Here is a 14,301-nt window from a genome sequence, read left to right as displayed (position 1 = left end):
CGAGTCATGTTTGAATCACTGGTAGGGCGAAGGCTATTGAAAGTTGTGAACGATATTTGCAGTGAAAAGAAGGAAGCTTAGCCTTTGCTACGAGCATACCGTAAAAAGCCCTCATATTCAGAAGATGAAATCCTAAATTTGGAGTGACATAATATCTTGTGCCTGGGATATGGGTCAGACTGATGGGTGTTTGCTTCATTAATTGCAACCAAGAGTTTGCATCAGGTAAACAGAGTATAATGTAGCTGCTAGATGTCCAACCTTTAGGCGCATGAAGATCTATCAGTATAAGACTTGGTGTAGAGATCACACGGGCTTTGAAAAGCATTCTGAAGGCATAAGTGTACACTATTATCTAGGATACCCGAGGCTTCAATCGAGCGACCAGATGTTGTACCTTTAAAGAATATTCGGGGCAATAGGAATAGACAGAACCATTTCAATTTCTGTTTCACACTGAGTAGACAATTGTTTAGTGAGGAATGATGAATAGTATCTATATGCCCGTGTAACTACCCCAAAACAATGTCTACACTTAATCTCCGCCGTTGACTCCAACCGGCGTCCAACCTCCATGCAAATATTCGACACTATCTGCTGCGAAATTTTGAAATTTTCTTCTGCAGTTAGTCCTTACCTCATTTAAGTGAAAGACGTAATCATAAGATGGGATATGGAAGAACGTTCGTTTTCCTTGCTAACTAATCTGTCTTCGCCAAGCTGGACCCCAACCCTTATACTTTGTCAGCGGAATTTTTTATGACGCAAGTGATATTTGTGTAACTATTTTCGGGAAGGCTACTCATGAGCTACAATGCACAATGATCATATACTTGTAGATGCTTGTCGTCCTATGTGGTCTTAATGTTCCGGTAGACCATTTTTAGGAAAAAAAAATAAAGGTTGAGTTTCCTGTTGCACTGTTTGATCGTCAAAAAATTTATCGTTCAGTGATAGTTGGTAAGTAACAGTCGGGGGTATAATACTGATAACTAGGTGACAATGTACGAGCGACAACGGAGAAACGCTTGTACGTATTTTGATGACTTCGTCTGTTTGTCCCCACCGTTTATTGCGTATTTACACCTGGCTGGGCGTCGTGATGGTGTGGTAGAGGCGCAGTCCGGTAATGATTAGTTCAGAGAACGCAAGGTAAGACAACGTACCACCAAAAGTTCTTTTTTTCTTTTAAAATTGTACTTAATTTGTTTATCAATCCCTTTATTTAATTATTATGTTCACATGTGCTTGCCTCAGACTCCTCTGAATTTTTCAATCAGGAAGTTAATGCTAATGATGGCTCCTTCATCAAGGTCAGTTTTTATTTTTCTCAAAGTGCCATAATAAAAGAATGAATCACAAGGTCCCTACATAAATCATATCTAACTGATATATTTGTTGCGCAGTCTAATAGAAATGATAACTCATACTTCTGAGCAACTTCGACATATGCTTTCCGCTTTCATTAAGTTATGCATAAGTGACGTGCTGCGAGAACCCGGATGATAGATTCTCCTGCTGAGTGCAGCATGAAGCAACGGAGAAAACCACGACAGCAGAAAACGTCGCTTCCTTAGACTGTGATGTCAGCAAACACTAATGGGCGGCAAGCACGTCATCGATAAATGGTAGGGACCGCCGGAAAGCTAGCATTAGCCCACGTCACCAACGCCTGCGGGTGCCGGATGATAGACGGACTGTGAAAGCCAAAGAAGATTTACCAAAAGTGACATGGACAGAAAGAGCAACTGATAATCATTATCCAGATTTCGTTTCCTCTCGGCTCTTATCTCTTTGTCCCATCTCTCTCATTCTGTACGATCGTTCTGGATTTACATGTGGCGTGTGAGAAAATAGAAGGAGCTTTGAAAAAAAGGCAAGCTTACATATTCCACAATAGAACCATCGAAGGCGTCCGACCTGGACTTCCAGGTCTCCACCAAGATAAAGCTGCAACTCACCGTTCCTCCGCAAAAGGGATCTGTGTAAGGAATAAAGAAATATGCAAAAACATTGGTTGTATAGGCATCTTCATTCACGCCAGTCTTCTCCAGACAACTTACATCTTCTCCGCTGTTCTGGACCGTGTTGCGAATGACTGTGAAAGATGAGGAGGCAGGAAAATGGTTCTAACATTATGTTAGCCCCCCCTACGTAGCACAAGACCGGTGGAGACAACAAACCAAGAGTATGGGAACCCTACGTGTTTCACAAAGCAGATTCCTGTGCTCGTAGTGGCTGTTGTGTATTGTAAGCGGAGGAGGGTGATGGGTATGGATGATGGGTGTGCGCGTGCTGGCAGGGAAGGGGAATACGCAACGTGAGAGATACTGTCTTCACAGACGGAGGTAGATGGACCACACACGTTCCGGGGCTCACCCGTGACCGGTGGGGGTGTGACAGTAAACCTTCGCGCTGAGCTCTTGTCGAGCTGCTCGGGGGTACCACCCGAGACTGTTCTGTACACACAATGCATCAACATGAGCGGGTACAGCACCCCATCCACTAAATAGTCACTTCGTGAAAAGTAGCGTAACACGTAAAGACCGCATGCCTAACAAATTGCTAACTTGATGTCTCACAGTGTGAACATAACAAGGCACCAGGATCATCGAAATAGGTTAAGAAAATGACTCATCACAATTGAAATGCAAGCGAGCGCTTGACCCGTCAGCTAACGATAACCAGTCAGCGAATCTGAAGCCCCTCGCGTACAAGTAACCTGAAGCGAGGCTGAGCCGCTGAATCTGCAGAGATAACCGCGTGAAAGGAACCTGTACCACAACTGTCACCTGCGGCTGCACCTCCGACACGATCGGAATCTTCTAACTGTCGCGGGTTCGGCATGAAGCGCAACGAGGAGGCCACAGAGATGTTGGAGTCAACGGACAAGTCATCGGACGCCGTCTGTTCTTGTGGCTGATTGCTCAGGATCCCTTGAACGGCCGTCGGGTTTCTCGTATGGTGGCGCAGCTCTTTCCCAAACGATCATGGCAACCTTGAGTGGATGGCTTCACGCTGAGCCTCGCATGCGCCAGTTACCGTGGGAAAGTTGCCAACAGGTGGAGCGGTGAAGAAATAAAATATCTCGCGAGTGCCCATCAACTGAGACCATGCCGTCTTTTTTATATCTATCATTAGAAAGAATATTATCTGCACACTTCAAATATTCAATAGATGCATTCTGTCTCCAACTTCGTTGCCGTGCTGTAAGCACACAATGGGAACCACTTATAGCACCTTTAATTGGGCCTACATAAACCTAATAAGTGATTACACTGCTCAGGGCAAGGCTGTAGGCGCGGCAGCCCCACTTTCTCTTCCATGCATTCTGCCTCCCTCGATAAAAGTCAGGTAACTTTTTTCCAGTTAGGGGGACAAGGGGAAAGTTCATGCCCGGACAGCATCGCACCAGTGCCCTGGTACAACCCCGCCCCCTTACACGACACCGCTAACCACCACACCCCAGACAAGATGAAGCCCCCAATCAACGCGCGCGTCTACTCCCCACCACCCCCTCCAGACAATTATAGACGTCGCTCCGGGTTGTGTCACAGCGAAGGAGTGGAGAGATGGTGTCGCGGCACTAGACCGGCAACGTTACAGTGAAAGAGGCCACAACCGTGAGGTCATTGCGTGGCATCCTGGCGCCAGAGCACCCCAGTCAGGCGCAGAGAGAAAGCCGAATTACCGAGCAGGGTCCATGGCGGCACCCCGGTCAGGGTCCCCGAGATCGGCCTTGCTGGTCGCGTCGGAACTCGCTGCCTGATACAACGGTAGTCGTCGCGTGAACTTCTTGGCGTCCAGGGGTCGAGGCGCTAACGTGTGGCCGAGTAGTCCGTGCCAGAGCTGGACAAGTACTGAAATATGGAGCTCACGCAACAGAGCCACGACAGTGCCACGCGACGGCGGTGTTATGAAGACCATCTGAACGAATTGGAAGACGATGCCCGCCCAACGGCACTCAGCGCAAATAAGATAGAGAGAGAGAAATGGTGATTACAGACTACCTCTCCGATTTGTTTAATTATTTATTTTCTAGAATTAAGCATGTGGAGAAGACATAACACGCTGCAGAATGCTTGTGACGGCACACTAGCACGTCGGAACTAGGGAGGTAGACAAATACGGCCATGGCTGCGGTAAAGGAGTCTGCCCAAGAGCTATGTAGCCACAATACGTTTAGGCATTTCTTCTTGCCGCTCTTCAACTTCCATTCTTCCCCCTGGTGATCGACAGACTCAGTGTCAAGAAGTGGCGTGCATTGACGTCACTAAGTAGTAAGTCGACGTATAGTCCACTCCGGTTCCGAGTCCTCTTCTTAGTCCTGTGTGTACGTAGATACTTCCACCTGGAACCCCTCCGGGGTAACACTGCCCCCGCCGCCAAGCCCGGGATGAAAGGAGGAGTGGGCGCTGGGCTAAGCAACTAGGCCCCACCCGTAGAAGACACCTCCTGGCTAAGCAGAAACCGATAAACTACGGACACAGAGTTTGCCTCGCGGCTTGGGGTGAACTAGGAGAAACAAAAGAACAATATGAGTGTGCGTGGATGCGGTGGAGTGTCAGAGAGATGAAGAACTCTTTCCTTTTTCAAGAGAAAGATGAAGCGCGAGAGAAACATGTGTTATAAATAGCAAAAGGAATAAGAGAGTGTCTGCAAGACCGGGTATTCTGGTGAACCAAGAAGACCTAATGCAGGCCACCACTCACGCGTTGCCCCTGGGGGTGACGAATGACGTCACGGTGTCGCCATCACGGGCACCATGGCGCAGAGCGCCAATTGCCTGCTCGTACCAAAGAGAATGGGTTGTGGTTGTCGGTGGGGCCCAGTTCATTACAATGGTGTAGGTTCGCAGATGAGGCATCGCCGGTCAGGGGTACACAACCACGGGCTGGGCGTAAACGCTTTGTTGTCCGGCACCTCCACCTCACACCACAGCCTGCTCAACAAACAACAACTCGCCGTGACGGTACAGTCAGCACAAACAAACATCAACTAGACCAACGGCGGGGCCAAGAAAAGCCGGAAAAAAACCATCAAAAAGATTCTATTTTGGAAATGAGAAGCCGTCGAGGAATTCGCCTGACTTTTTTCGCTGCAGATAAAGATCTTCGATTTATATCAAACTTGTACGGATAAGGGAGTGTCGCCAGGAAACCTCACTCACTCCGAATTTCGTCTCCTCCCATTTTCTCCGTCTCACAGGACGCACACACAGCACAGACATGTATCAGACAGAGATATAATTACGAGAAAAAATTGTGTTCCTCCATTTTGTCTGACTGTGCGGGGGAGGATACTATATAAAGTGTGTGTTATATATAATATTTGCGTGCATCTCACACACTGCGGGCTACACATACAATGTCTGATCTTATCTTGGATTGTACGATCGGTTCGAGAAGTAACGTCCTTTCACTTGTCAAGGTGTGTTTGGATAAAATGCGGACCCTGCGCGGTGAAGTTTGTCAAGCTGTCAAGAGGTCAAAGCACAAGGCGGCGATGGAGTGATGATACCCATATGGCCGGGTTAGCCAAGTGTCATACTCAACAGAGATGAACACGGAAGTGTAATCTCTTGAATGGGTTTGCACGCGTGGTGTCAATGCGCTGAAGTAAGTCTAGATGCAAGAATAGACAAGCAAGGCTGCAACCTCTAATGCCCAGTGTACTTCTTTGAAAGGCTCCTCCCCGCACGTCCGCCACACCCTAACTTAACGTTTATCTGGAAATCTGTCTGATCCACGACTCCTCGCCGCGACTGCCCAAGACCTGGCGTTGGGCTGGCCGTCAGATCAGACTTCCTCCATTCCCTCACTTCTACCCGTCGGGCCTCCACAATCACATGTGGGCAGACGTGTACTCCATCACTCTGTGTTAGCGAACAGTGGAGACTCTCTTCCACATCCACATTCACACTCGGGCATACATGGCGTACATCTCACTGACGCTCTGTGAACAACATAGCCTAGTCACAGAAGTACTGTCTCCCTGCACGATTGGCAATACTGCCGGCATGTTTAAACCGTCGCATGATAACGACTGTCCCTCTGGACACTAGTGTAGTTATAGTATCTTACATCCCTTCACACCCATCATTACAGGGCTTAAGCCCGTATTCTACTCTCGACCTGCTCACTTTCTGTTGGCAGTGGTCCTACAGTACCCGGTCACTGTCCAATGTCACATTGTTCTTCATTCGTACTGATAGCAGCACAAGGTTGCGACCGGATGTTAGTCTAGGATGCTCCAAAGGTAACAAGTACAAATGGGTGATATTATTATTATTATACTATTATATTAAGAGGAGACATCCTTGTAACGAAGTGAAATGTTTGATCGTTTTTGTTAAAAAGTTTTAAAATGGCGCAACATTCTAGAAAACAAGTTGATAGAGAAGAAGTGTAAGAAATTGGCAAGTGATTTGTTCTACCAATATCACAATGTATTATGCACTTCATAAGCCCGAGATGATGATGATGATATAAACGAAGAAAAAACGAAAACGGCAGATAGAAAAAGCGGGTACATTGTATGGGAAATCGAGTTAAGTTGTAAATATCTGTTTTCGGCCAAGCATCATTTCTACATATTCACCTTCCACTCTCCTTTGATTTCGTTATGCTCAGATACTAGTTTTTTTATAAAACGTTTATAGTATTAATTACTTAGTTTAATTCTAACGCCTGTAAAGCGCGAGGGCTAAATTGGGAAAAGTGCTGTCTGCGCTTACTTACAATCTCGTAATAAAGGAATTGTCACCTAGTCATTAATGCCCTTTTGATCTAAGCATTAATCAGTTGCATGAACAATATTGAACGGTAGCAGTTGTACAAGCAGGTTTTTTTTTTTTCAAGAGCAAGGAATCCTCCGCGTTCACCTTTTCATTTTCCTGCCCAGTCAGAGAACACGTACTTCAGTTGTATTTGTTGTTTTTTAAACATAAATAACGACTCGCGAAATATTTCATTCCTTTGAAAAATGCCAGTGCACACATAACGTTTTAAGTTTCTAAAAGTAAAACGATTAGTAAAGATCCCTTGCTAATAAATTTCAATTGGAAAAGATGAGGGGAGAAGAAGAAAAAGATAATAGGAAAATAAGAATAAATAATAGAGCAAAAAAAAAAAGAAAATAGAAAATAGAAGATAAAAAATAAGAAGCTGAAGAAGGAAGAATGATGACTAATGATTGTGTAAAGAAGGGGGCAAGGTATCTATCGGTTGATGCAGTTAGAAATTATACCTTATTGTGGTCCTACTTGTAGCTACATGTTCATGAAGCGTCTACAGATTGAAGAATCAGGCAAGATTCTCTAATAATTTTGTAATTATATCATTATATAGTATAGGTATATGCTACAAAGAGAGATGAATATATGTTAAGTAGATGAAGATATATCTATTAAACACTTACTTTTTACAAATTTCCTGAATTCTGAGAATTATTGAACACTGGGGGGTCTATTCCCTCTTCAGTGTGGCCGACTGAATGTCCAAGAAACAGGGAGGCAAGGCTAAAGTGTGATTGCAGTATAAGTCCACCAGAATGGTGAGTTGTTTTGAAAATCCAAGTACAGTTCTCTACAAGGTGGGCAAGACTGTGCACGGAGTGATATATCACTGCGGCATCTACACTCCCTCCCCCTTCTCACACCTCAGTATGGCAAATCTGCAGCTTTAGCTGCTGCGGCGGACCATCCACAGTTGGAATATTCGAGTTTCCTGTCAGACTACACATTCCGTATAGCTCAATAAAGGTTTGGTAACTCGGGAGGTCAACGCTGTGGCTTGTGCGGTGATTTGGCACAGCAGCGGAGAGCCCTCCCCGTCACGTGGTGAAGTGCACCATGCATGCAGGAGGGGAGAGACAACACAGCACACACACACACACACAGAGATTTAAAAAAAGAGTAGGATCTTGGAAGCATTTTGTTTGAAATAAGACAAATATGCATGGCAACATTTCGAAACTCTTTTACTCTCTCATGTTTTCTCTTTATTTTAAAATTCTATTTCCGTTTCAAGCTGGTTAGAGTATGCGGGGTGTTAAATCTCTTCTCTCTCTTTCACGTCCTTTCTCTCCTCTTGCTCATTATCTCATTCTCTTCACTTCTATTTTTCCCATTCCCATCGATTAATCTTTCATGTTTGGAGAGATCAAACAGGCAGAGAAGTCTTCGAAGTGTTTTACAGCATCAGTGTGCTATACTACACTACCTCCCTGGTATTTGTATATCCAACTGGGGTTCTTATCCCTGGGGTATTTGGTATATCCAACTGGGGTTTTTTATCCCTGTATTTAATCCCTGGTATTCTTTATCCCTGGTATTTTGTATATGCACAGCTGGGTTTTATCATAGGTATGAACATTAAAATACAGTTTTTCACAAGTTCGAGCATTTGTCAAAAGTAATGGCCTCCACTGACAATGAGAAGACTACAAGAAGTTCCTGAAGCGGCAATCTAAGAAAATCACTAGTCCTTCGAAACAGAGACAACACGCACACACATGCACGCACCTACTTCTTTACATACAAAAAGATCATTTCAGTCTGGGAAAAGAAGAAGGAATAAAATGTGAATGCGCGATTTGAGATGTTGTTTGAATGTTTTAGTTCTGGACGCCGCATAATGAACAGGTGGGATGAGTTAACACACAAAACAATAAGATTTAGGCAATAAGAAATAATAGGACAACATAATATTCCAGAAAAAGAATGCACGCTGCTCTCATGTTACCCGAATACAGTAAGTACTTGTACTTGTTCTGTACCTGATTGGTTTTAAAATCAATCAAAATACCTGTTGGCCTTAATTAGCCTTCTGTACAGTGCAGGCACGAGTGGACCTCCGCTCAATCAAAATACCTTCTAGGCTTTCACGGACACGCTTACACTACCAGAACCCTGCAGACATTTTCTTTGCAAAGCTAACCCTGAGGTAACTTACCTTGGCAAGGTAACAACACCCCCTACAAACTGCGTGTCCATTCCTACATATAATTTTCCAAAAAAGTGTCCCTCTGATCAGTTAATTTACGATTTTATGGAGCAGATTTCTTTCTAGAAACTCATGCAGCACAGATGGTACAGAGACTGACTCAAGCAGGTGTGAAACAGGTGTCAAGCAGGTGCCATACAGGTGTCAATAATTACAGGGCGTCGGAGCGTCGAGCACCGACAAAGTGAAAAATTGCCCTGAAGATGAATGGCCGGGACACAGCAGAGCTGTGTGGTGATGAAAGGGTGAAAAACAAGGTATGTGTCCAGTCAGGTCACGACAGGTCACAGGCGAGGGGAATATACAAAGGAACAGACAGGCTGGTGACATTGGCTCACGTGGGCTGCGATAAAGAGAGACTTTTTCTGGTGACCCTTTACAGTCTCGCAAATGAATACAGAAGTCAAAACAAGACCGTGTTTCACGATTTGAAGACGACAATAGGCGCCAATCTTTGTAAATCCGCATCCAAGTTGTTTTTTTAAAAAAGGTGTTTACTGATGACCGTTGTTAAACGGGCTAAAAATCCTGCATTCTTTAAATGGTTGGAAAACAATGACACGTTTGTATGGAGGGGAGAGGATTGGGGATTTTGTTGTAGAGCAGTCAGTATTTCGGGACAGTTTGAGATACCAGGACTTCTTCCTTGTCGCAGTAAACACGTCATACAACGGAAACCATGTCTGTCATCTCCGCTTGTATCTTCTGCCTCCTCGGGGCTGAACATAAGTTTTGGAGATCATACTCCTGGTCGTACAGTCTATCCCCGAAATCCCAGGTCTCGGTAAACAGAACTTGTTTTCCTTTCCTTTAATTTCATCGATGGGGTCGAGTGGTCAACTTTGACTAGAGATGCAAGTAGACAACTTTGCCGACCAGGTCCCGGTAACTGGATGGGGAGGTAAAACATATACAACCCTGGTGTATTGCACCTTTGAACCGAGCCAGCTCTTGACCTGAGGTTTGACCTTAGGGAGTCTTCGTGATCACCTTTTGTCGCCTGTTCATGAGTTATGTCCCCTTCACCTTTGGCGCTGACAACAGTTACTATTTTGAACTTTTGAAAATGGTCGTACAGAGAAAGAACAGAAGTAGAAGAGAGATACAGACGTTTGGATATAGCTACCTCCACCTCGCTGTAGGTTTTATTTTCGTATTTTTCAAAAATAATAATAGAGATAGAGCGCGTTGTTTTCGTTAGAGGTGAGGTGGATGCGATGGTTAAGTCCACGAGTGACTACAATGAAAATCGAAATTTAATCTGAATTAAATTACATACTCTTGAGAGAGAGAGCTACTTCTGAACCCGTAGCGACGAAATAATATTTATATATATATTAAACCCATTACATTTACACTAAGGGTAAGAAAGATGAACCTGTAGGGATCTGCGGAGAGAACAGCAAGATGTGGCATAGACTGGTAGACAAGGCTAGACTCTACAGACAGGTTTAAATCATTACATAGTTTTTACACCCTTCGAGTAATATTCCTTCCCTCATTGGAAAAGGTAGACGCTAGACGAGCGCAAACACCAACGTTCATTGGAAGAGCACCTGACGAGTGTCGGCCAGCGCGCGCTGCCCCCAAAGGGGAGGAAGGAGCGGATGAGGATGTGCACGCGATCTAAGGGAAACAGCGGGCTGGGCAGCGCGGAGGGGCGACCGGGTAAATGATGGCGATCGCCTCTGTCATCAAGTCCGTCCTTGCACAAACACGAACTCCTGATCCGAAGCCTGAGGAGCGACTGCAGAGGGTACGTGGCTTGCAGACCTTTCGGAATGTGTTCTTAGGTGCCTGATTAAGCTATCAGTCACCCACACAGAGAGAGACGCGGGCGCAACGTGGAAAAATGAATGCATGAGTGAATAAGATTCAAGGAAAAGAAAAAAGAAAGACAAATCGAAAGAAAAACATGAACAAATAAATGGGTAGAAAAACAATAGATTTATTGAGTGTAGCTACAGCCAATGACTGTCGATGACACACCTCGTCCTGCACATGTACAATATGTAAGATAAGACCCATTGAATTATCTCAGAGGGAATTAGTGCACATGTACACTGTCCACTACATTGTTTACATAAAAACACTTCACTTGGAATAGAATTTCTATTTTTTTATTTATTTTACATTTGTGTTCCATTGTGACTGTAAATGAGAAGGTTGGGAAACCGACTTGTAAAGCAGAAACAAACTTTCTGCACAGGTAAGTGAAATCTCAAGGAGGAAATTGTAAACCAGGTTGCAACCATTACTCTTCTTACAGAAGGGTCCCTGAGTTGGAAAAAGTAGTCCAGCTGTATTTTTGAGGGGGAGGAGTCAATAGTCCACAACCTGCAGCAACTCCACTCTGAAATATGCAAAACTTTTTATTTTCCAACCAACTCTTACTGGGGGCTCACTTTTTTGTCTGTCCATACGATGGTGTTTTGACACTGTGTCAGTCCTGGGGCAGTCCTCACGAAGCAAGGACACTGAGTCGTTGCCGAGGAGAAAGTTCAAGGAATGTTTTTGTCTACTTTGTCACGACTCACTGACCAAAAACCATTGATATTTTAAATACTATTTTACTCTGCTATTTTTAATCTTACCCAAGCTGGTTTATGACTACTGGTTCAGAGAGTAAACAATTTAAACGGTTCAACATTCCAGCGTAGTCTGGAAGCTTCTTTATAAATACTGAGATCAGAATGCTTCTCTGATTTTTCCGGAGTTTTTTCCTTGGACAAGCTGATTATTGCTCTTCGTGAATACGACCCCAGAGTTTTACCCTGTTGGTTTCGTTTGCATCATTTTTCTCAAGACACATTGAGCTAGCCTCAACACAAGGACATTCGTTCTGCACATTCACGTAAAACTATTTTATACTTTATTTAGTTCTCCTGACTAGTATAATAAGCTGTTGACCTTTGACCTTTTGGGCTAAAATGGCTGTAGGGATAACGTGTGTAAGGGGTCTCAAAAAAGCGAAAGCGAAAGGGCCCTACCTGTATCGATACATTGATAGATATCTCCGGCTCATACCTATATCTATATATCTCTGCAGATCTCTGACTCAACTTTATCTTCTTGCCGCCGTCTTCAGTTCCCCGACAGGTCGGTGTGGGGGCCAAGCAAAAGGCCTGGGGTAAGGAACGGAGAATTTCTGTTACAGACTGTGAAGTTGTTTGTCTTAATATCGGTTATCTCGTTACGCTGCTGATGATGATAATGAGTGGCAAGTAGTTGTGGGTACACTCGAGTGGTGGTGGTGGTGGTAGTGGTAGTTGTAGTGGAGTGGTTATGAGAACAGAAATGTAGCTTGATATATTTAATATTACAGTAGAAAAGCGTGTTTCCATGGAGAAGCTATATACGCGTTGTACCAGAAGAAAAGAAAAAAACATGATTTGAAGTTGTATTAAGTACGTATGAATGAAATTTTATGTAAGCACTTTGACACCTTCTTAAACTGTTTGTGCCACCAATGCAAATGTTTGTTCTTTCAGTGTGAGACCAAAAGATGGAGTTCAATACAATAGGAACTTCTCAACGTTTCCTAGCACCAAAGACTGAAACTCTGCTTATTTTGCCAAGTAGATCACCCATCCACCTCCACCTCCCATAATACACAGCTACACAACCAAGGCAAGCAAAACTTTCTCAAAGGAGAAATCGACTTTGGATACATGGCCTTACCTGACATGACCATCAGTCTAGTATCATAGCAAGATGTTAGGCTTCAAGGGGAAGGGGAGAAAACCATGCTGACAGTGAACGATGTTCAATATTCTTGTCTCCTCAATACCGTTTTTTGAGGAGGCCGTTTGCCCATTTCCCCCTCGACCAGGTCCGCCTACGCCACTCCCCGTCCCTCCAGTCCAATCCTATCATGGCAGCGGCACAGATATACAGGAATGGTTGACAGGTGCAAGAGGTCAGCAGCTTCAAGTACTTGGGGGCCACCCTCTCCAAGGCAACTCACATCAGATATCCACATCAGGATTTCAACATCAACAACGGTGATCACTAAGGTACATGGGATCTGGCATAGCCACAAGGTTCACTACCCTGTACAAGCTGTACAAACCCCTGGTAGTGCTCATCCTGCTCTACGGATGCCACACGGAAAGGAGAATCCAGGCGTTTGAGAGCAAGTGCCCGAGGAGGCTGCTCTGGATCTCATACAGAAAACATAGAACAACAAAGACAATCAAGAAAAGTTACAAGTACGCAAATTCAAAAGTAAACTTCTTCTCCTCAAGTTTCCTGACTACCCTCCCACAAACTGTCAACAGCCCAAGCTAGCACGTGGTTGTAGAACAGGGAAACGGCGACAGTCGCAATATTTTGAGATGCTGCGAATAAATAAATAAATGACTTTTTATGATTTTTGCGCGTTCAGATTAAATGTATTGGTGTTCTTTTAGATAATTCGGGAATTGCAGTTACCTAAATATTTCATTTGCTACGATTATCCTGGACTTCTGTAGTTCGTCTAGTTTGTTTGGCAGCCATCTTAGTGCTTATAGTATGTATATTTTGTATATTTTATTTGTATATCTTTCAATACATATTAGCATAACTGTGTCTTGTAAGCATTATTTGTAATGAATATATAGATGTTCCCTATTGGTATATAAAATGTTAATTTCCTTCATTTAGATGTAATACATAATATGATAGGCAAAACGGTGTCACAAAATATAGATGACATCATTATAATTATATTTATGAGCTTAAATTATATGGTTATATTTTATGAATGCTCATTATTATCCGTATTAGTCACAAAAAGCACACGCGCATAGAGATAACACAAAGACAAAACTGTAAATTTTAGCATCGACAATGTTATTTTTTATTGACCAGCATACACCCACCGGAATAATAAAATATTCAAGATTCAAGAAGAACAGGGGGAAGTTCATAGACCGAGCAGACCGAAAGGCAGAGCAGCATTCTATAGATAAAAGATGAAGAGAATAAAGAGAAACACGACGGATGGAAAAGCTGAGTATGACAAAAATATTTTTATACATTCTTTTACAGTTTCACATTCGAGAGTTGATATCGTCAGTAGAGACATTTGAATTTCGTTGGTCGCCATGTTGCACATTCAGTTGTAGGATGTGTTCCACTTGTCTCCTTGTTCATGCCTTGACATGTCATGGCAAAGCGGGCGATAACTTCTGCCGCATACAATCGCAAAGGGAGCTAACGTAACGGCAATGAGAGACGACTCCGAGCTAAGGGCAATTAATCACTAAAGCTGTGTTGTCTTTATCCTTTGGCAACATCACAATTATGCAGA

The sequence above is a fragment of the Pomacea canaliculata genome, linkage group LG9 (genome assembly GCF_003073045.1).
Source record: "Pomacea canaliculata isolate SZHN2017 linkage group LG9, ASM307304v1, whole genome shotgun sequence".
NCBI classification, from domain to species: Eukaryota; Metazoa; Mollusca; class Gastropoda; order Architaenioglossa; family Ampullariidae; genus Pomacea; species Pomacea canaliculata.
Note: the sequence above shows the minus strand (reverse complement) of the source record.